Genomic DNA, 24,833 nt, shown 5'->3' with positions numbered 1-24,833 from the left:
TTATAACTTATATTAACCCATTATACTTATCTGTGTTAGCCACATGTCTTGGTACCTTTTTCAGCAGGGCAGGTCACATGCTGCTTCTTCTGTGGTCTGGGCAGGACTGCGGAAAGAGCTTCCTTCTTCCCAGAATACTCCTGTTCTCATTGCCCCACCTCCACTTCCTGTCTGTTTTCCCTGTCTATATTTCCTGCCAATCAGCATTTATTTAAAATATAATTGACAGAATATAGAATTGCCCCACAGCAGCCCCACGCTGAGTGTCACTGTGAAGTCTGTCTGACCTGTGGCTGTCAGGCCCATGAGAAAAAAGATTTGCTGTTGTAGACTGAGTAAATAAACATGCCTGGGAAACAGGGGTGGCAGCCGATAACTCAGAGAGAGAAATGAGAATCGATGTTATTTTTAGTGCTAGCTTCGTGATTATGATTGTGCTTGAAGAGCAACTAGCATGAACAATATAAACACTGAGTTCATTTCAGACCCCAGGTCCACCGCCCCATTCTCGGGTTACTTGAAATGCAGTGTGATCTACAGTCATTTTTCAACTGCTTGACAAGGAAGGCAAGCTTAAGTAGCTGCTGTGAGGCCTGTGTGCAAAGGGGGTTAGAGAGAAGCTGATCTGAGGAAGGCAATTTACTGTCGTAAAATTCTCCCAGGCATGGTAGCTCGCTTCTGTAATCCCAGGGATTGGAAGACTGAGGCAAGAGCACTGCCATGAGTTCAAGGCCAGCCCAAGTAACATAGTTTTAGACAGGCTCAATCAAAGAGTGAGACCCCCCTAGTCAATCAGTCAGTTCTGTTGTGTGTATCCCATTCTCCCTCCCAAGCTGACATTTACTGGAGATGTGCAGTGTTCTAAGTGCTGTGCTAACTGTGGCTGAAATTCCCTCCTTAATCATACAACTTTGTGATGTAGGGAGTCTTCCTTACAGAAGCCTCGCAGCCTAGAAAGCCGCAAGTGGAACTGAAATGTGTCTTTGAATTTACAGCCAAGTTCTCGCGCCATTGTAGGTACAGAAATAAACTAACTTAGCCTTCTGCTTTCTGCTCTTTGCTGAACAGATAAGAATCATGTCTTATCCCGTGTGCATTTTCTCCAGTGCTGGGAACTGAAGTTGGGGCCTCACAAATGTAAGGCAAGTTTCTACCACCAAGCCCAAGAACTCCATCTTCACTATGTCCACCGAGGGCAGAACCCAGAAAAATCAATAGGAACAGAGGTGCCCAGGGTGAGCCAGGAAGAAGAGCTGTGGCCGTGTTTGAACACCTCCCCCACTGGTCCCTCTAGGTTAAGCCTGGCCCCAAGAACCCACATAGCTACTCTCATCTGTTGTAATAAGAGCGAAATAATTACACAAAAACTGTATTCTTTTAAACACTGCCTGGCCCATTAGTTCCAGCTTCTTACTGGCTAGCTCTTACATACTGATCTAACCCATTTCTAATATTCTGTGTAGCACCATGAGCTGGCTTACCAGGAAAGATCTTAACCTACATCTGTCTGGAATGGGAGAATCATGGCAACTCCTTACTCGGCTTCTTTCTCCCAACATTCTGTTCTGTTTACTCCACCCACCTAAGGGTTGGCCTATCCAATGGACCTAGGCAGTTTCTTTATTATTTAACCAATGACCTTCCTCCATCACTCATCATTTTCCAGACCTAAACTAAGTCACAGTAGCCAGGTCCAACTCAAGCTGCCTCTTTCTTACCACACAAGGAACCAAGGAGCTTGGAGGGTAGTTTCCATGGCCCCTATATAACTACTGCCTCTCCTTCCCTCTGCCTTCAAGCTACACACACACTAAATGGTGTGGGCACAAACCACCTTCAACCATATAAGCTGTACCAAAGGTGGGACCTTTAGGATCAGTGAGGCAAGAAACAAACTAATCTACGTTACATGGTGCTCGAATATTCATGTTGGCAATGAAATACCAGACCATATCTAGGTATGGCACTTTGCCATACTTTAATTTTTTAAATGTGTATGGGTATTTTGCATATGCTTGTGTACCATATGCGTGCCCAGTGGTCCCAGAAGCCAGATTTCCAAAAACTGGAGTTATAGATGTTCGTGAGCCACTATGTGTGTGTTGGAATTGAACCTGGTCTTGTGAAAGCAAAGCTCTTAACCACTGAGCCATTTTCCCAGCCCCTGGAGGCCCGCTAAAATATTACTAAATATTTTCATATTTAGCATACATAAAAAATATAGGCTAAAACAAGTAAATGCCAAGTGGTCATTTTAAAGGAAGGGATATCTGAGTTTTACAAAGGTCGCCACACTTGCTGACCGGCTGCTGGTCAGGCATTTCCAACACACTACCAAGTCACCCAGCTTCTGCTCTCTTCACGCTGTCCCCACGGCCTGTGTCCACTCGGGGCAGAAACAGCCATCCCACTTGCTGTCCTAACACACCCGCCAGGCCCAGCATTGGCAGGCCTCTTGTTCCTCATGCTCATCTTTGCTCGTACTCCCGAGGCCCAGAGGACAGAGTACACACTGGGCTTGGCCAAGCTGAATCGCATGCCGCCCACAGACGGGAGGGGTGGGCACAGAAACTCAAGGAAATACTGCGGCAAGAAAAGGGACAGAGACCTGCAAACAATAGATGTTCTCTTAGCCTCTTTTTATTAAATCAGAATTACTTGTGATCCTTTACTAAAATTACTCAGCACTGACACATAAAATATGTAAGCATGAATATAGTTAAGCTTTCCCCCTTCACAAGCCGGTATTTTTAGATGGACCTAATAATAGTAGCACATGGTTTAGAGATTTGGGTATCCACTGGTGTATAAACGCCTCCTGTTGACATTCAAGTCAAAGACAGAGACCAAAAATCTGTTATTCCTGTAGACTGGCTCCTTGCTCCTAAGAAGCAAGCCTGATAATTTTACATAAATGTTTAGTTTCACTTCTCTGCCTCTCAGGAAGGGTGTATCTGCACGACACATCTCCTCTATGGTCCCATCCAGAACCCCTCTTAGGCTTCTCCAATCTCACCTCTTCCCTGATGAGACGAACTTACATTAACTGTATCCATGAGCTCTCCTGACCTCCGGCTTCTGTTGGGTTAGCCAATAGGGAGAGCCAGTGGGAGATGAGGAGGAAAAGGAGACTAGAGGAAGCTGTATCCTTCAATGAATGGTCCCAGAGCCTGCTGAAGGCACCCTTTCTGCACCACCATCTCCATCATTGTTCCTCCCTAGCCCCGCCTGGGCTCCTGGACGACTGACATGTTTATGGCTGGCTGACACACCTCCCATACCTTTGCAAACCATCTCTTTGTTAAGCCCTCTTCCGGTTTTCCTATTTTAAACATATTGTCTGTTCCTAGTGGGACCCTGATTAACATAACCTGCAAAGATTTATATAGAAGAAGATCAGAAAGAGTGACTACAGACTACTGCACTAATTGCCTGATTAGTGCTAAAAATCCCTTCCCTTGGGGAGACTAAAAAATGCATGCCCACGCCCCTCTAAGGTCCCAACAATAAATCAAGGTTCATTCTGGGAGACCAATGAACGTGTGGAGCACAGATGAGCCCAAAGCAACTGCCTAGCCTGTCATGAATGGCGGCTTCCCCATAACTGCATAGATGGGACCCCTGTCAATTAACCTCCCCAGTTTATAGAATCTAGCTTTCACCCCAGACCACATGCAGTTATGGCAGAATTGCATAAAATGTCCTATAGGAGAGGCTAGACTTTTCCCAATGCCTTTCTAGAAAGAACTGGGCCGCTGTCAATAGACCAGGATATGATGGTCTTAGCGAAGCACACATAGCTGGTCTCACGATGGCGGTACTTGTCCTGCTCTGAGGATGGCACTCTCCAACAGTGACAGAGAACAAAATGATAGAAGTGTTCCAGGCAACCTGACACGTGGATTCATATACACTCTCCCTACCTCCCCTTCAAAGCCTATGCATTAGAAGGGAGAGCAAGGCTGACATCAGACAGTCTCCACTTCGGAATAACTATTCAGAAATCTCTTCTCTATTTATCATTTATCTTATTTCCCCAAGGCTGGCCTTGAACGCACAATCTTCCAGATTGTAATTATAGGCGTGTGCTGTGATACCTGGCCCTTAGCTACAGTTTTGATAAACACAGAGATACAAGAAGGTGATGCTTGGGGAGGATGCCAAGGAAGGTAGAAGACTTGCTATTTCAACTCTTCCTTCCCAGTTTCTTTTTTCACAAGTACTATTCCCTGCCAACTCAGAGGAAACAGCTGCTTCCATTGCAATCATTAACATTTTTTGGTGTTTGTTCTGCTTGCCAAGGTTCCAGAACAATTATGATGCCGGGATGGGGGATCAGTTAGAGGCACAGAAGCTGTGAGAGGAAGAATTGGGAGATTGAGTAGATAGCCATGAGACCCTGCAGGCGGAGACCTGTAGCAGATAAGAGTGTGGGGTAAGGGCCAGAAGAGAATGGAGCAGAGGGACCAGATGGTTGGATCACTGGATATTATGCAAAGAGATTAATGGGGGGAGGGGAGCTGGCCAAACTTCACGATTGCTCAGTAACCAGACAACAATAACCTGGGAGCTATTAAGCGTACATTCCACTGAAAACAGGGCTCCTGTCTAGCGTGGTTGAATGAACATACTCGAAGGATGGTGGGCTTACTCATACCTGCCTGCTCTTTGTCAGATCCAATGATAGTCTCTGTTCATAAACAGAGAGAGGGCTGTTGCCTTAGGAGATCTCACTAATCTGAGAGACAACAAAAGAGAGAGACTAAGAAGGAAAAGATCAGAAATTACCTTAAAATTCCCATGCTTCTAATTCGCATCAATTTTCCTGTCGTTTTCCGGGGGCTGACAAGATGGCTCAGCAAGTAAAGGTACCTGCCACTCAACCTGACTGTCTGGATTTGATCTCTGAGACCTACATGGTAGAAAGAGAAACACAAGCCCCATGAAGTGTCCTCTGACTTCCACATGCCTTGCACACATGAGCACATGTACTCACACACTCGAACACACATTCACATGCACGAAAGAGAAGTAATAATTAACTAAAAAGGAAAAGGAAAATTCCTATCATAGTTCGCTGTCCTTTGGTCTGAGCCCTGGCAATGGTCTCAGATAATGAGACTGCAGTTACTCCATTTTTGGTCTACAGTTCCATGCTGCTGGGGCTGGAGATGGAGCTCCATGACCGAGTGCTTACCTAGCCTGTGCAGAGACCTTGGGTTCGATCCTGAGAACAGGGAGAAAATGCTTACTGTTATTCTTCATTGTTTGTCTGCTTGTTTAAAATATGCTTAAAGACGCTTGTAAAGAATCCAAGGAGTGAAAGACCACATTTGCCTTTGTCGTCTTGGCTTTTGGGCATTCGTAAATCTATAGTTTTGTCTGTCTGCACTCCCAAGACTGCTGCTTTCAGTTGCTCAATTGATTCTGCAATTTAATGGAAAGCACTATCCTCTTTCCATTCAGTTGGGATAATTGTTGCCCAGGCAAATCATTATAATTAAATTCAATTTAAAAGTGAGAACCCACCTGCAACCATATGTTAAATCTTCTTTTGGATAAGGAACTGGGTATTTTCACTTCGTATTAAATGCAAAGGTGCGTAATGACAGGAGATTTTTCAATGGAGGTAGTTAAGGAGCTTCGCCTCTTTTTCAAATGATTAATTATAATTTACATGTGTCTGAAAGGAAATTGCTTAAATCTTAGAAAAACATTTCCATTAAATAGAATCTACCACTAAATGGGCTTCTGGCACGTCGATTTGGTATTGACACAAGGAAATACAGTAACAGGGATGAGAAAAGAACATGCAATGTTTTTAGAGGATGTTTGACTAAAACACAGAAGGCTCTGATGGAGGACCTTGGGCATGGTTTGACTCCCAGTACATCTTCTGCACCCTGCTTCCATTCCTGATTCAAGCCAATATTCTCCTGGCCTTGGTGATTTCATAAGATCTGAGTCAATGACAGGTTTTATAGAACTTCTGAGAAGAAAAAAATAATAATCTTCTCTTTTGGAATTCCATAGAGAGACCCCAACATACCTCATGGGCCTTTAAATGTACGACTTACAAGCTATTGTCCATCTAGAAGCTTCACACCCACTAACTATCATTCAAGGTGCAGGAAGATGCTCTGCAGGATACTGGAGGATAAAGGCCATTATCATATCACCCAGCTAGAACCCCTGCAAAGTACAACAGTGACCTTCCTGCAAGACATACTAGTGCAATAGCGGCATAAATGTTGTAGGAGCAACCAACCACTATTTTTTTTTAAGGCCCACTCCACAAGATGAATGCCATATCCAGCACTGCTGAAGTGGCCAAGTACCTGAGACTAGACAAGTTATGAGCCCAGGGGAAAACCTACTACTACTGTCCTGCCAAAAGAACATAGCCATAAGATGACTCCTAATGACACACTGCTATACTGATATAGCAGTGTTTCCCATAATCCACATCAGAAAAGCTCCTTCTTGAGTAGCTGAAAACACAGAGAACCATAACTTGAAGATGTTCAGAGGATGAAAGACTCTGGAGCACTCAGTCTTAAATGGAATGACTTTACCTGCAAGCGGAGACTGCTCGTTTGTTTCCCAGATGCTCAGATCTGAAATAATCACTCAGAAGCTGTATTAATTACAATACTGCTTGGCCTATTAGTTTTTGCATATTTCTAGCTAACTCTTACATCTTAAATCAACCCATCTCTATTAATCTGTGAATCACCACAAGTTCATGACCTACCCTCAAGGTTCCAGCAGGCTCCAACAGGCATCTTTCTCCTTTGGCAGCTACATGGTGTCTCCTTGACTCAGCCTACTTTCTCCTCTATCTCTGCTTGGAATTCCTGCCTTGCTCTATTCTGCCCTGCCATAGGCCAAAGCAGCTTTATTCATTAACCAATGAAAGCAATACATATACAGAAGGACTTCTCATGACATTTACCAAACCCCTTCTCCCATCAAGGCTCAGGAATCTATGCAGAAGAGGCAGACAAAAGATTGTAAGATCTAGAAGTGAAGGATGACTTCAAGGAGAAAGTGTCTTCCAGACACAAGAGGACTGATGCATATTTGAACTCACAGAGACTGTGACAGTACACACAAGACTTCCATAGATTCAAACCTGACAGGGTCTCAAAACTGGACATGAGATCCCAGCGCAATCAAAACTCTCTTTGCAGTTGGTACCAGCTAGCAAATGGAAAATCAGTGTTTCCTAATGGCGTGTCCTCCAACTACACTCCAGGGCAGGCTTCAGGCCCTGGAGTGGTTGGTAGGGAAAGAAACAGGAAGTATCTTAGAGGTGCTGGGGAGAGGAACAACATGATCAAAATATATTATATAAAAAATTCATTTAAAAAGAGAAACTATGTGAGACTTATAAGTATTAGGTCTCAAAGAAACTCAGGACAAGTGACTGACTAAGGCGTGGACTCTGGCCACCAGTCACCCTCAGGCCCTACTCACAAGTACCTGTTACAGAGTCATCCTGACTGGCATACCCTGACCTCTACCCTAAACCTATGTAGCCCCTGAGCTTCATGTCCCTTCCCCCAGCTTCTCCTTTGCTACAAAACCCAGCCATTCTGGCTACACGTCCCCTTTGTTCTCTTGGTGCTTTTTAGCTCCTGGATCTCCTCTCTTCCCATTCTCTCTCACTCCTCACCCTCACCCCCACCTGTGAGTCTCCTCTCGTGGCCCGGTTCAGTGTGAACCCTTCCAGCTGCTTCTGGATGTCTTCTCCCTCATGTCTACAATAAACCTTTTCCTCAGTCATGCCTAGAATCAGTCATGTCTTCATTTTTCATTGACTACTCTACCTTTTGAATCAAGCAGCAAGGAATGGAGTAAGCAGGGTCACTGTAATGACTGCCTTAGCTACTTTTCTCATCCCTGACACAGGTGGTGGGAGCTGGAGATTGCTGGTCACACTGCATCCACAGCCAGGAAGTAGAGAACGATCATTTTAATGTCTTAGCCTATTTTTTCATTATTGCCTTTTTTATTTATCTATTGCGATAGCCCATTCTGGGCACATGTAGGGTGGTCTTTCTGCTACAGTTAAATCCCTCTGGAAACACCTCCATAGACATACCCACCCAAGTGGCAATCCTAAATTCTGTTGATTGTTAATTGATGATTAACTATTACAAGTCTACTCTTGTCAATGACACCCATTTCAGTCCGTAACAGTCCATTTCTGGTTCCCCAAAAGGCTTTTGGCTATCTCAAACAAAACTGCATTTAGCTCATCTTCAAGAGTAGCCTAAATCTTAACAGTTCTAATACTGTTCGAAAATTTGCTTTTTTTTAAAACTCAAGGCAATCTCTTAAGTGAGACCCAATGAAAATCAAAACTGACATAATATTTGTCATATACAATGTCCCAGAATAAATATATTCCTGCTCCAGAAAAAGCAAGGATAGTGAGGAAAGATCAGGCTTAAGCACATATGAACCCCATCAGGGAAAATAACAAATCCTGCAGCTCTGTCTGGCATCTGGCCTCTCAGAGGATCATCTGACCCCCAACAGTCTGGGGGATCCCCAACCCTCTGGCCTTGCAGTCCACCACACAACAGCAATCTCCTTTTTAAACCAAACCCATCGTTAGTGGTGTCCCATAATCCAGAATCTCCACTGAAGCCCAGGTCTACCTTAACAGCCTCCTTGCAGGAAACCCTACCTTGCCACACACTGTCTGGTCCTCGCAGCTGTCCGGAATCTTGCTGCAGGCCTCCACGACTTCATAACTCCTGCAAAACCAACCCATGGTAGACAACAAGGGCAAGCTCTGTTGCCAGCTGGAAAAGCAGTCTAGCTGCCTTTAGTCACTGCTGTGGCCTTGGGCCTTCTCTCTCCTGGGCTGAAGCAGGAAAGCACTTCCCAGACAGTTGTCTTTCAGCAGTGATCCCCTTCGGCAGCCATCTAATTTAGTCTCTCTCCTTTCAGCTGAATTTGTATTTCTAGACATTAGAACTTGGCGCTGGGTAGGGTCTTACCCTCAAGGTACCTTACCCCTTTTGCGGATGCAAAACACACGGTTTCTCCTGAAAGAGGTAATGACTACGGGTGCTTTGTCTGCACCCCATGGTCTGTAAATAACCTCAAACCATTTTCATGAGCAAACTTTATATGTTTCATCTCCTTCTGATTTGAATCCTCATTATAAACGCAGTGCGTAAAAAATCATACCACAGCCAGAGTGCTGCGCCATCTTGAAATCTCCACCACCGAAACAACTTAGTGCGCAATCGCCTTCCGTCTCACAGATTTCTAAAAAATGGACACACTGCAGCCGAACTGCTTGACAATATAATCCTAGTGTCTTCTGACCCAGGCGTCAGCAGAGTCCTCATGAGCTGAACCTCCAGAATCCTGCTCTTCTGAGCTCAGCAGAACGGCCCACTAAATTCTGCTTGCAGTATTCCGCGGCTCTGAGGCCCATAGCTCTATACTCCGCATTTTCCCACGAACTGGTTGTAAAGGCCTGTGAACCTGCGAACCGTGTGGTCAGTGGGCCACAGCGAGAGCTCCAGGCCTCCGTACCGATTTCCTGCTTCCGGTCACTTTTCTCCTCACTCTTACCACACACCTCACAAAGGCAACTCGAGGGAGGAAGGATGGATTTATCTGCTATTTGAAGGGCCACTCTGTCCAAGGGAGAATATGGTGGTGCAAGCTTGAGGAACTTGACTGCATCAAGTATCCACGGGGAAGCAGGGGCAAATGCTCACGCTCAGCTTGCTTTTCTCCAGTTTTCCTTTTATTCTAGTCTAGGATTCCACTCCGAGGATGACGTCATTCATATTCAAAGTGTGCTTTCCCTCTTGGGTGAAGCATCTCCAGAAACACCCACATAGACCTGCCTGGATGTGTGATCCTAGATGGTCCTAGGTGAGCCTCAGTGATACTAGATCCAGGCGAGTTGGCCAAACAAACCACCACAGAGGCATAATCGGAGTCATTCTGAGACGCTAGAGACACCTGTAGATTATTCAACCATGAATATTCATCGTTTTGCTTTGAGATAATTTTGGCCATATCAAAGCGAAATGTCTTCCAGTGTGTGTGACTCTGTCGAGCAACTGCCAACACTTGCCATACTGAGATGGTGTTTGGGACCTGGGGATCCTGGGCCTGGCTGAATCGCCTGAGAACTTGATAGACACGCCTGTAAAACTAGAAAACGAGGTTGGGCATGGGGTACCCACCTGTAATTCAGGAGGCTGAGGCATAAGGATAACATTACAAGGCTGGTCTGTGCTCTGTAGTGATATCCCCTAACCCTCTCCTCCTCCCCCACCAAAAAGAAGATACAAAACCCTGAGAGCTGGCAAGTTTAGGAAATCACTTTCTAAACAGATGATTTGGAAAAGGGATCTCAGAAAAAAATAACCCGAGGGAGAAGGAAATAAAAGGTAAAAGTAAATGCAGAGGGTACGCATAGGAGCTGGAGATGGTTCCGTGGTTAAGAGCATTTTTAAAGTGTTTTTCCAGGAGACCTAAGCTCAATTCCCAGCACCCAGGCAGCTCACAACTACCTGTAATTCTAGCTCCAGGGCATCCAATGTCTCTGACCGTTACAGGTAACCACCCCCAACACACACACATATGCATACAGCATTAGTTTAAATATATACATCATTAGTTTAAATACATAAATATTTTTAAAAGTACACTTAATTCTGTTATTCATCTTTTAATTATTTAGAATCAAATTTTTAAAGTCCCATGCCAGAATTTGATAGAATAGATTACAAGGCCAAATAACAAAAACTATGCCCTCAAAAGTTTCTTTGTTTTTTTAATCTGATGGGTTGTCCACAGTCCTTGGGTCCATTGGTTTGCCCATGTCAGGCTGATCATGTTGGCGATGGAAGTGTGTAGTGAAAGGGGCTGCTTGCTTCATGGTGGACAATCAACAGGACTAAGGAGGGGTCCACGTATCAAGGGCACACCTCCCTCGAGTGATCTATTCCCTCCAACTAGGTTCTGCCTCCAAAAATAGCACCATCAGTAGGAGCCAAGTGTTCAACACATGAGCCCGTGGAGACATTTCTCCTCAAACCACAGCAGTCAAGGAAGCCTAGCTTGCGTGTGTGTGAATCCAACACAACCCAAGGCAAGTGCCCAACAATCCTCTCTGTCATTTGACAGCTTCCTGGGCACAGTCACACTTATCCTGTCATTTGATTCTCAAAACAGCCCCTTGAGACAGGCAGTTGCACCTCCTCATTTGGCAGAAAGCAACTGAGATTAAAAGTATGCAAAGATGAATGTAAATGAATATCACCGTGACATTATTCAAAGGAGGGAGAAAACTGGGAGCTGTTCACGTCATCTATCAACAGTGCAGAGGCTAAATACATTCTTTTCTTCCACAGAGGAAGTAGGAGGCAGCTGGTGAGATAATGGGGTGAAGTTTCTGATCTAGGTAAAAGGGAGTAAGCATGTGTTCTATCCTTTCCTGCAGGTTGGGGTTGCCTGGCTTATATGCCAAATGGGCAACATGCCTAGCAAAATTTCTTTTTCAGATAAATAATTTTCTAATACACCTTATTTTTTAAATTAGCATACAAAGTATCAGATATCATTAAGGATTTTCAAATGAAGTATATTTTTAGTAGATTTTCCTCTCCCCTTTAATAATAAATGTTTTTAGTGTGTGTCTTGTGCAATATTTAAGACAAAAAAAAAGATACAGGATGGCTTGTATTTTATCAGGCAACCCAATACTGAATATAACCAAAATCTCAGCTGAAAGGCTTCAAGTTACTAAAGATTGAAAGTCCCAGCAATGAGAGAAAATCATGAGCCATCTGATATATTTCTTGAGACTGTTCTTTTCCTTTCTTGTCCCCAGCCTGTACTGAAATCACTCCACACCGAAAAGCTGTGAATTTAGAACAGACACAAGAGCCCAAGACAAGTCCTCCCTCTCAGACCCAAGGAATGAAAATAGGGTCCTGCCAAAGATAATAAAGTGTGGAATGTTATTTTTCCTCCTCTTCCTTTCCCTCCTTTCTATCTTAATCAAGATTACTGCAAGCCACATGCTATAGCCCCAGCTCAGCCTAAGAGTAACCAGACTGTGACCGTAGGGTTGATAAAAAAGACACCCAAAACTCTTAGGAGACCCTTTTCCTGGACAAGAGGATCTGTGAGCTGACTCGTGCAGGGGAAACCTTTTGTGTGTGAGACTTCGGTGTGGAAGTCAACTCAGCTGCAGGAAGTTTATGGTCAAGTCAGCAAAGTAAATCTCCCAGTTTCCATCAAAGGACCAGAAAAAGCAGAGGACTGGAGAGTTTGAGGAGATGGAGTAGTTAAGAAAAAAATAACCCAGAGAACTGTAAGGAAATCCAGGGCTCAGTCTGGAGAGGCACATGATCCCAGACAGTGTAAGACAGTGTAAGACCTGAACTACAGGATCAAACTCTGCCCAGGCTCCTGATGGCTCCCTCTGCAGTGCACACATGGGGCAGATTCAGAAAACAGCCCAACGTATATGGAAATTGAGATGATTTGGCATAGCCCTGAAGAAACAGGGAGGCATTAGAAGATGAAACACACCTGGGCTGGATGCCTCAGCTGGCAGCCAGCCTCCAAGATGGTCCCCAGTGCCCTGGCATCCTGGTGTTCACACCCTTATATAAACTGTTACTACGTTGTTTAAGATTTATATAATAAAACTGGGACCTAAATCTGTTACTCCTTCCAAACTCACAGTAACAAAGGGTACAGACTCCAAAGGATTCTAACATGCCTAATTTGTTTGGTTGTTGTTGTTGCTGCTGTTTAATATTTATTTTTAATTTTATGTATTTTAGTATTTTGCCTTTATGTATGTGTGTATGCTACGTACATGTCTGTGCCTTTGGAGGTCAGAAGAGATGGGCCTCCTAGAACTGGAGTTACCAATAGTTGTGAATCACCATATGGGTGCTGAGTACCAAACCTGGTTCCTCTGCAATAGCAACAAGTGCTCTTAACCACTGAGCCATCTCTCCAGTCCCGCTTAATGATTTTTAAAAAACCACAAAAAATGGAAAGCCAGACAGCAGAAACAGAGTAGTCAAGAAAGGCTTTACAGAGATAGGTCTTAAAGATATGGAAAAAAGTCAAAGCTGGGGATAGTGAATGAGCCCCTCTGATGAAGAGAACACTCTGAGGACAAGAGCAGGGATGTGTGCACACACCTGTAGTCCCAGCAATTTGGAGCCTGAGGCAGGAAGGTTGTGAGTTCAAGGACATCCTAGGTTACACATGGAAACCTCAAAAAAAGAAAAAAGGAAGGTGATGTGGGAAGGTCATTTGTCTATCTGTTGCTTTCATTGGCTAATTAATAAAAAAAAGTGCTTGGCCTGATAGGTCAGAACATAGGTGGGTGGAGTAAACAGACAGAACAGAATGCTGGGAAGAAGAGAAGTTAGGCAGATGCCACGCCTCTCCTCTCCAGGGCAGACGCAATGGAGCCAGTTGCCAGGTCAGACATGCTGAATCTTTCCCAATAAGCCACCACCTCGTGGTGCTACACAGATTATTAGAAATGGGTTAATCAAGGTGTGAGAACTAGCCAATAAGAGGCTAGAACTAATGGGCCACGCAGTGTTTAAATGAATACAATTTGTGTGTTGCTATTTTGGGGCATAAGCTAGCCAGGCGGCCGGGAGTTGGGTGGCAGGAAGCGGCCCGCCACTCCTTCTACAGGAAGAAAGGGAGGGAGGGAGGGAGGGAGGGAGGGAGGGAGGGAGGGAGGGGGGGGGGAGGGAGGGAGGGAGGGAGGGAGGAAGGAAGGAAGGAAGGAAGGAAGGAAGGAAGGAAGGAAGGAAGGAAGGAAGGGATGGACAAAAAAAAAAGGAAGGTTCTTCAAAAAGTTCCTATTAATTAGCTCCATTATACAAATGTGTAGATGTCACTAGTACAAAATGATACAGAGATTGTCTAGGGTATGAGAGCTTTGAAAAATCCCCCTGGGGTATTAGGTGAGAACTGTGGTATATACCTGTATCTTAGGACTTGTAAGGCAGGGACAAGAACAGGAGTTCAGCCATCTTCAGCTATGTAGTGAGTTTAAAGTCAACCTGAACTATGTAAAATCTCATCTCCAATAATAATAAGCAAAAGGCCTTTTGCATTTTGCAAATTAGGATTACATTCACACAGAAATGCCAGGGAACATAGAGGACAAGGAAGGCAGAAGATCATGGCAAGAATGATTCATGCCTCAATAAGGCAAGGGGGGATAAGAAAGAAAATTACAGCAGTGTAATTGAAGGAGGAAATGGAACCAATGAAAGAATTTAAGGAGGGGAAGTTCGTGATCATGGTCCAGGATCAAGTTTCAGACAGTGGATGACACGGGCAAGTGGAACAGAAAGAGTCATTGAAGGAGCCTCGGCCGTGGGAAGCTCTCCAACTTTTAGGTCAAGGATTAGGTTGGATTTGGGCAGGTGGTAAACACAAACGACATGGAAGTGCACATTTTCTCCAGTGGCTGCCGCAAATTATCTGCTGTCTGCCTGGTCCATAATTCGATTTTCTACTCTCTTGACTTTGAAATGTAAGGGCTCAGGCCCTTCTCCCTTGAACACAGGTAAAAATCTTGATTCTTTCAAGCAACACTGTGCAACAGATCTGGAAGCTAGGAGAAGCTTGCATCTAGGAAAATCAGAAGGTGGGTAAGCTGCTCAGCATTAAAGAACACCAGTGAGCTTGTGTCCCAGCACACACACGGTGGCTCACAACCACCTACAACTGCAGTTCCAGGGGGCCCAATGCCCTCCTCTGACCTCCATGACACCAGGCACACACGTGTACGTGATGCAGAAACCAAATATTCATACACATGAAATAAATAACTCTAAATATATTTGTATAGATACGTGTATGTGTATATTGTTTTGTTTTTGCTTTCAGGACAGGATTTCTTTGTGTAGCCTTGGCTGTCCTGGAACTTACTCTGTAGACCAAACTGGCCTCAAACTCACAGAGATCCACCTGCCTCTGCCTCCCAAGTGCTGTGATTAAAGGTGTGTGCCACCACCATTTTATAAATACATATTTTTAATTTAAAGAAAGAAAAACAGTGAGCCACACATAAAGCCTTAAACTCCTACCATTGAAGACTTCCAAAGGCTTTGAGTCTTCCATACTAGGCTAACCCCTAGGCAGGAGCCACGGGAAGGCTTCCAGCACCCAGTCTTGCCTTTGTTTCTCCCATCATGTGTAATGAACATGTAGGCAATCTTCCTCGTCTTTCCAAATAAATGTGTGAGTATCATGGGGCAAAAACATGATGACTAATCTTTATTGCATACAATATGACCAGCCACTTTACTCCTGTGACCATACCATCCCCAACATGGTGGACGATACCCTCTAACTACAAGTCAGAATACACCTGTCTTTCCAGAAGGGCTTTATGGTTGGGCATTTTGTCACAGCCATGAAAGTGACTCACACAACAAACGGTCATTCTCACTTGCTGTGCCCTTCCTGACTTCCTGACTCACAGATGATTGCTGGTCTACACCAATAACTTTGGAGTGGTTTGTTATGGGTAATAACCAGAGCAAGTGACCTTGGCTTACCAGCAAACCACTGTTCTGTATTTAATGGGTGGAGAGGCAGGTTGGAAGGGGACAGTAACAGACAGTTTTTACTGTGGAGAGGTTTGCAATCAGAAGACAAAAACTAGGACATATACCTAGACATGGCCGTGCAGAAATACCTCTAGAGGAAGGGCCAGGAAGTGAGACATTTTCCAGAGCTTTGCTGCCAAGGGTAAAGAAAGGTAGTGATGGGTTAAAGTACGTGGAATAAGCTGGAACTGTGAATGTTCTAGAAAAGCAACAAGACCTCATTAAAAAAGACTCCCTGGTCGCACCGGAGGCCCAGCTGGATTTAATGGCAGGAATTAAATGCAGCATTTTATCAGCCCAATAGGATCACGTCCTCTGACAACATTTAACAGTTTGGAAGATAAAGTAGGAAATTCAGTGGTGGGAAAGATTTGAGCTTTATGTGGCATGACAACTGCCTCACATCCCTTAAGTGATTTAGTAAGCATCTACTTAATACCTACTGTATGTCAGAAAGTATGCACAATGGAGGGAGGGGGGATGTGTAACCGAGCGTAAAATACACACGAGGAAAGGGCTGTGAAGGAGCTAAAGGTTTCTCTCCAAGGGAAATGAGATAGGCATGCCTTTTAGTAACTGCACTAAAATGAGCACAAATATCACCATTTTTAAAAAGTAAGTCTTGGGCTGGAGAGATGGCTCAGAGGGTAAGAGCACTGGCTGCTCTTCCAGAGGTCCCTAGTTCAATTCCCAGCAACCACATGGTGGCTCACAGCCACCTGTAATGTAATGAGACCTGGTGCCTTCCTTGCCAGCAGTACATTGTATTAATGTACTGCTTAATAAATAAATAAATCTTTAAAAAAAATATTTAAAAAGTAAGTCTTTGGGTCCATAGAGATGGCTTCAACAGTTTAGAGCATTTACTGATCCTGCAGAAAACCTGGGGCTCAGGTCCCAGCTCCCACATCAGGCATTCACAACGTTCTGGAACTCCAGTTCCTGGGGATCCTATAACTTCTGCTGGCAAGCAAGCAGTGCACATAGACTCATAGACACATCAATACAAATAATAAATAAATAAATCTTAGAGGAATAAAAAAAGACAGTCTCAAATAAATGAAGACTCCCCTCACACCCGTCCTCCTGAGAGTTCTTAGCTAAGAACTTAAGTGAGGGAAGAGAAGCTAGAACTGTAACTTAAAATCTTCAGTGGTTTCCAAACTGTGGTCAAATTATTGCTTCCTCTTCATTCTGCCATTGTTTGAGCTACTTAACATCTGGTTAGATGTTTAAGTGGATATCCATGATTGTGACACTAAGTAGCTACTGACCAGATAATATATTTCAAAGTACATCTGGATTTCCTCACAAGGCAACTTCGGTTTGGTTTAGCCGAACGCTGATGCTTCACAGGTCAAGGACTGAAGGGCACGTGTTGCTCTCAAAGTGAGAAGAGCTGTCCCAACATCACACCTCTCCCAGTGTTTGAAAATCATCTGAACTGGTCCAGGGTGCTCATCTCCAAACCTTCCTGATACTTCACTGTGACCTTCACCCCATGTTATACCAACTAAAAGCAAATGAGGCTATAGCCGTGGTTCTGTGAGTTGTTTGGGGGCATGATGGATCAGCCTAGAGCATTTGAAAATAATAGTAATTGGATTTGTGCCTTCTTTGGTGTCTTTGACAGTCGGGTTCTAGGCTCTTTCATTGAAACCAGAATGTTGGATTGTTCATATATAAAATGACAAAGTGTTTGTATATAGGGTAACATCAATTCACCATAGATATAGGGGTTGATTTCGGGACTCTCAATGCTAATTCACTGATGTATATGTCATTATTTTCCATACACTTTAAATTCTTTCTAGATTACTTGGAATACCTAACTATGCAAGCTATGTAAGTAGTTTCATGTTGTAGTGTACAATGGCAAGAAAAGTCGGCACATGCTCAGTAGAGATGGCCAGCTCCAGTTAGCTGAACTCATAGAGTGGAATCCATGATACAGGTGGCTTGAACTTAGTTTTGGAAAAGCCAGGCAACTTGACTGTTACGCTTGATCGGATGACTGTAACATGCTTGTATGGAGAGCTACTTGTGAGTGGCATGGCCCAGAAGCTGTGTACTAGACAGTTTTGTTTTGTGTTTTGTTTTGTTTTGTTTTGTTTTTGTCAACTTGACTCAAGATAAAGTCACGTGAGAGGAGGGAGCCTCAAGAAAATGCCTCCATATGATTAGGCTATAGGCAAATCTGTAGAGTATTTTTGTAATTTCTGATGGAGGGGGAAGGGCCTTGTCATAGTGCTGTCCCTGGGCTGGTGGTTTTGAGTTCTATAAGAAAGAAAGATGAGGCTGGCAATGGTGGCACGTGCCTTTAATTCCAGCTCTTGTGAGGCAGAGGCAGGCAGATCTCTGCAAGTTTGAGGCCAGCCTGGTCTACAGAGTGAGTTCCGGGCCAGCCAGGGCTACACAGTGAAACCTTATCTTGAAAAAAAAAAAGAAAGGAAGGAAGCAAGCAAGCAAGCAAGCAAGCAGACTGAGCAAACCAAGGGAGCCAGCTGGTAAATAGCATTCCTTCATGGATCCTGCATCAGCTCCTGCCCTGCTTGAGTTCCTGTTCTGACTTCCTCCAATGATGGAGCATGATCTGGAAGTGTAAGCCAAATAAACCATTTCCTCCTCAACTTGCTTTTGGCCATGGCGTTCCTTCCCAGCAATAGAAATCCTAACTGACAGTCTCTGAACTCCTGGTGTTAAGGGGCCTTCCAGACACAATGACTATGGCTCAAGAGTCTGAGACAAGTGTGTCTTATTTAACCCAGCGGGGAAGGACAGAAGCCCGAACATGAAATCTCGTGATTATTTAAACGCACGTATCCTTCTCCAGACACTGTCATCCTGTATTCTTGCTTCAATAAACCTGCTGTGTGGTTATAAACGGTCTGAGGTCTGTGCCCGGTTTCAGCAATCAGCAATGGAACACTTAAGGTAATTGACACAATTAATGCGCAGAGCATGGAGAACAGGAAGACAGAGATCTCTGGGGGAAGGCTTATTTATTTATTCAGTCTTTATTGAGTGTTTACTGGCTTAAAAAATCTCACTAGGCAACTGGCAGACAAAAATAACTCAGGCGTGACCCTTGTTCATAAGAGGTCTGCATTGGGAAGAAAAATATATAGACAGGCAAACTAACGCTCACAAACCGTGAAAACAGCTGCCCAAAGGAGGGGCTTGCAAAACCGAAAAGGAGGAGAGTCAAGACAAGGAAGAGAGTAAATCTTTCCCAGGGAGTTTTTATGGCTTTGTGTTTGCACTTAGAAAAGACGGGCATGAGTTATCAAGAAGCAGAAAGGGACAGAGCAAGGGAGAAGTGTACTCCAAAAGCAGGTGCAGTGTGTGTGTGATGTGTGTATACAAATATGCATGTGAGGGTACATGTGTGTATGTATGTATGTGTGTGTACATGTATGTGCATGTGTGTCTGTGTGTGCTTTCAATCCTATTTAAGAAATATGACTTAATTATAATGGCATATTACTTAACCATACTCAATGAGGCAAAAGCAGTAATATGAAGAAACACCAGAGGCAATTTTCCAAAAAATTCAAAACATGAAGTCACAAGTTTAAGGTGCTCATGAACAGCACACAATAAATACAAAGAAATCATATTACACATAGAAGATTGATGAAGGCGAAAGGCAAAGAAACAATCCTGAAAGATGACATCAAGATCGATGAAATACCATCAAAAGATCAGCGATCAACCCTTGCATTTATAATAAGTTGATTCACAGGAAATGTCAGGAAAATTCAAGTAAATATTCTTTCCAACAAGCGAGTTAGACATCCATATGCAGGGGAAAAAAAGAATCTGGACCCCTCCCTTGCATATGGTGATATGCAAAAATTTGCTCAAAGCAGATCATACTCTGCCTACAATAACTATAGCTATGACATTTGAAAAATATGAGTCCATTTTCATGACCGTGCATCAGGCTCTGACTTCCTAGATAGAACACCAAAGTCCAAACTGGCAAAGGATGAAGCAAACAGACGAGATGTTATCACAGGAGCATTCGTGTTCACAGGCAACAGCGACCTGCAGAGAAAACCAACAAAACGAAGTGAATATCTATAAATAATTCATGTGGTAAGAGGCTTGAATCCAGAATGTTTAAGGAGTCTTACACCTTATAAAAAGACAAATAATTTCTAAGTTTTAGATTCAGAAAGGATTTTCTCCAAAGACAGTAAGCTTGCCAGTAAGCACATAAGAAAACGCCCAACACTGCTAATTATTGGGAAAGAGCAATGAAAACTACAAAAATAAATAAACCTTACATCTAGCAGGATGGCTAAGGTACACAATTGGTGGGAAACTGGGAATTTCAAACCATGCTGGCCATAGGTATTTATCTGGCAAAATAGTTAATATCGTTAAACCTAGGGGTAGCATATGGCCCAGCAACTCTACCCCTAGATATATTTTTTTTAAAAAAAAGAATTAAAGTTTATATGAACACAAACACTTGCATACAAATGTTCATAGCGCAATGTTCAAAATGTGTGGAAACTCCCAGCACGTGTCAAATGACTAACGGGAAAGCAAAATTTGCAATATCCTTGTGATGGATCATCTGACAATATGCAATGTTGATGGCAAAATATGCAGGCATGAAAGGCCACATTTTGCATTAATCAATTTAGATAAAATATCCAGAATGAATAAACTTGGAAACAACAACTGCATAGGGGTAAGCCAAGGGACATACAGTGACCCTGGTAGTCTTTAGGTTAAGGAAAAACTTCCTGACATGGCTGGAGAGATGGCTCAGGGGTTGTTAAGAATGAATAATGAACTTGCAGAGGACCCAAGTCCAGATCCAAGCATCTACATCAGGCTGTTCAATACAGGACGAAATCCCAGCCCCAGGGGATCTTCTGCCCTCTTCTGGCCTGCACAGGTACCTGTGCTAACATGCACATATACACACACATACATATACACGGTTAGAAAATATATGAAAAACATTTTTTAAAGTCATGAAATTAGATATTAGTTCTGGCTGCTCAGTTCTGATTATATTAAACATTGACTCACACATTTTATAATTTTATGGCATATGAATTTTGGGGTATGCTAGCATGATCTCAAAAAGGCCATTACTGAGAAAGAAAAACTAATTAAGACAAAAATAGAAATGATGTGCAAACAAAATTAATAATAAAAGCTATAAAATATCATGAAGATATAAAAATACAATCAAGTAATATTTTTAAATACTTTATTGTAATGCATTTAAAATTGTTAATTAGCTGCACAAGTATTTGGGGAAACAAGCCTTATCCAGAGTGGCACATGAGAAAATGTGCCCAAGACTGGCAACCTGGGTTCAGTTCCCAGGACACAGATCTGGGAGGGAGAGAACCAACTCCTGTAAATTGTCCTCTGACCTCTGGACATGTGCCTTGAAACATGTAAGCCCGCCCATACATACACAGTAAGTAAGTAAAACAAGATAAATAAAATTTATAAAGGTTGAGAAAAATAAAATTTCTGATAATATGATGTGTATCTAGAAAACCCAAATAACTTACAGAGAAGTCATTGAATTGATAACTGGAAAAATTCAAGAAGAAAGGCTCAAGAAAAAAGAAAACAAATGCACAAGAACAGAATTGTGACAGCTGGCTATGAAATAACTCGAGTAGGTCACAGGATGCCAGGAAGTCTTTCAAACACTGTCTTGGGTGTGGCTGTGCTTCAAGATGAGATGGGCATTGGAATCAGTGGGCCAAGAAGAGTAGCTCCTCCCTAATACGGGCCTGCAAATCACCAACTCATATGGTGAGTTCAAGGCCAGCCCAGGCTATATGTTGAGTTCAAGGCCAGCCCAGACTATATGGCAAGTTCAAGGCCAGCCCAGACTATATGGCGAGTTCAAGGCCAGCCCAGACTATATGGCGAGTTCAAGGCCAGCCCAGACTATATGGCGAGTTCAAGGCCAGCCCAGGCTATATGGCGAGTTCAAGGCCAGCCTAGGCTATATGGCGAGTTCAAGGCCAGCCCAGGCTATATGGTGAGTTCAAGGTCAGCCCAGACTATATGGTGAGTTCAAGGCCAGCCCAGGCTATATGGTGAGTTCAAGGTCATCCCAGGCTATATGGTGAGTTCAAGGCCAGCCCAGGCTATATGGTGAGTTCAAGGCCAGCCCAGGCTATATGGTGAGTTCAAGGTCAGCCCAGACTATATGGTGAGTTCAAGGCCAGCCCAGGCTATATGGTGAGTTCAAGGCCAGCCCAGGCTATATGGTGAGTTCAAGGCCAGCCCAGACTATATGGCGAGTTCAAGGCCAGCCCAGGCTATATGGTGAGTTCAAGGCCAGCCCAGGCTATATGGTGAGTTCAAGGCCAGCCCAGACTATATGGCGAGTTCAAGGCCAGCCCAGGCTATATGGTGAGTTCAAGGCCAACCCAGGCTATGTGGTGAGTTCAATGCCAGCCAAGGCTATGTGGTGAGTTCAAGGCCAGCCCAGGCTATATGGTGAGTTCAAGGCCAACCCAGGCTATATGGTGAGTTCAAGGCCAGCCCAGGCTATATGGTGAGTTCAAGGTCAGCCCAGACTATATGGTGAGTTCAAGGCCAGCCCAGGCTATATGGTGAGTTCAAGGCCAGCCCAGGCTATATGGTGAGTTCAAGGCCAGCCCAGGCTATATGGTGAGTTCAAGGCCAGCCCAGGCTATATGGTGAGTTCAAGGCCAGCCCAGGCTATATGGTGAGTTCAAGGCCAGCCCAGGCTATATGGTGAGTTCAAGGCCAGCCCAGGCTATATGGTAAGTTCAACGCCAGCCCAGGCTATATGGTGAGTTCAAGGCCAGCCCAGGCTATATGGTGAGTTCAAGGCTACCCCAGACTATATGGTGAGTTCAAGGCCAGCACAAGCTATGTGGTGAGTTCTAGGACAGACCAGGCTGTATGCTGAGATCTAGGCCAGCCCAGGCTATATGATGAGTTCTAGGCCAGATTAGGGCTCACAATGCAATCTCAGGGTGAGGTCGGAGACAAAGACTGGCCATTTGGGTAAGAAGTAGCTATTATAAACAAGGGATCTCTATCAGGCTACAAGCAAATTTTACTTTTTAGCAGAAAATGTACAAGTTACATGAAAGCAAAATGATATATTCAAAATAGCTAAAAGGTTTTCAAAATTTTTGTAAGACAGGCTTTATTGCATTTTGTTACACCTTTCAGCTGATACATATCCCCTGGAGGCCTGATCTTTTCTGAAGGGATATAAACAGAGGAGCAACGGATCTGGGGAAGAGGTAAGATGGGGAGAACTGAGAGAAGGGAGGGGAGAATGTAGTTGGACGTATTGTACGAGCAAAGAATAAAGAAAAAGGAAAAGAGGGGAAAGGATGAGGAGTTTGGTAGTGTGGACCTGCAGTGTAGGGAAAGGATGAGGAGTTTGGTGGTGTGGACCTTCAGTGTGGGGAAGGATGAGTTTGGTGGTGTGGACCTTCAGTGTGGGGAAGGATGAGGAGTTTGGTGGTGTGGACCTGCAGTGTGGGGAAAGGATGAGGAGTTTGGTGGTGTGGACCTGCAGTGTGGGGAAAGGATGAGGAGTTTGGTGGTGTGGACCTGCAGTGTGGGGAAAGGATGAGGAGTTTGGTGGTGTGGACCTTCAGTGTGGGGAAGGATGAGTTTGGCAGTGTGGATCTGAAGTGTGGGGAAGGATAAGTTTGGTGGTGTGGACCTTCAGTGTGGGGAAGGATGAGTTTGGTGGTGTGGATCTGAAGTGTGGGGAAGGATAAGTTTGGTGGTGTGGACCTGCAGTGTGAAGGATGAGTTTGGTGGTGTGGATCTGAAGTGTGGGGAAGGTTAGGTTTGGTGGTGTGGACCTGCAGTGTGAAGGATGAGTTTGGTGGTGTGGACCCGCGGTGTGGGGAAGGATGAGGAATTTGGTAGTGTGGGCCTGCAGTGTAGGGAAAGCACCTCCAGCACTCAGGAAACCACGGCGAGGGGATCAGAAATTGAAGGGCATCCTCATCACTTCCGAGCCTTTTGACTAAGATCAAGCAGAAGGTCTGTTCTTGTCTGTCTAACATTGGTTGGGTCCTCTATCTGAAGACAATATAATAAATGAATTTTAGAGCAAATCCATAAACTAGAAATTGGTTCTATCCACTATACCCATTGACCTGCTATTGCAGAACCTCCAGGGAAGGTGCATGCCCTTGGGGGAGATTCATAGCTTAAAGTAGTGTTAAAGATGCAAGGAAAAAAGTGTGTAATGTCTTTCAAAAGAATGCAAGAGAGCACTAAAGTCATGATGAGGCGCTTCATCGCCACTGGTCCTGCTTAGAAGAAATGCTGAAGAGTGTCTCCCAGTGGAAATAAAAGAGAATTAAATGACCAAACAATCAAATAAGAATGTGGGGCACTCCCTGATTGAAGAAACATAGAGAGCACTGCACTACTGTGGCCCACTGACACGGCTCAGCAGGTAAAGGAGCTTACTGCCACACCTGTCAACCTGAGTTCAGTCCCAGGACCCAGTGGAAGAACAGGACACAGAACCAACTCCCAAGTTGTCCTCTGACCTCCGCGTCTAATAGGAAATGTTTAAAAGACTACTTCATTGCCATAATAGAAGCAAGTGAATCACTTTTGATTCTACTTTAAAACTTAGAAGACAAAAGTACTCAAAGGATAAAGCAGATGTCACTCCTGGGTAGGTAATGTAAGCAGATATAAATGGAGATCAGTGGCGATGCTGGGGGGGGGGCGGGACGTGCAATTCCACATGCCAGTGAAGCTGTGCTCTCCGAGAATGGACTGGTTCCTCTCTATGCTGTTCCATGGTAGCCCTGTGGTAACCGCACAGAAGACATCTGTAGACAGCTTATAAAAGGACAAGGAAGCCATGCATATCAATGTGAAAAACACGGAGAGAAAGTAGTGACAGGGAGGGACAAGAAGCATGCAAGAACTACGTGACAGACCGAACACACTCCTGCAGACAACGGGGAATCCTCCTCTCCAACAATTACTTTAAATGTAAGTGGATTATGCTCTTCAAACAAAAAACATAGAGTGGCTAAATAAATCAAAAGCAGATTCAATTATATAGTGTATACAAGAGCTTCACTTTCGATTTCAGGACAGCTTGGGCTGATAGAAAGATAGAAGAAAAAATATGCCAAGCAAGTGGTCACCAAATGA

At 44.1% G+C, this 24,833-nt stretch overlaps 1 non-coding gene across 1 annotated transcript; it reads left to right on the top strand.

The window, feature by feature from the left end:
• The first annotated feature begins 23,656 nt into the window (after nt 1-23,656).
• LOC130889960 (U2 spliceosomal RNA) lies at nt 23,657-23,846 on the top strand. The gene has a single exon (XR_009058665.1). It is a non-coding gene; the product is annotated as a U2 spliceosomal RNA (small nuclear RNA).
• The last annotated feature ends 987 nt before the right edge of the window (nt 23,847-24,833 follow it).

The sequence above is a fragment of the Chionomys nivalis genome, chromosome 1 (assembly GCF_950005125.1).
Source record: "Chionomys nivalis chromosome 1, mChiNiv1.1, whole genome shotgun sequence".
Taxonomy (NCBI): Eukaryota; Metazoa; Chordata; class Mammalia; order Rodentia; family Cricetidae; genus Chionomys; species Chionomys nivalis.
The sequence above is the reverse complement of the archived record's forward strand: the minus strand, read 5'-3'. Positions and strand labels throughout refer to the sequence as shown.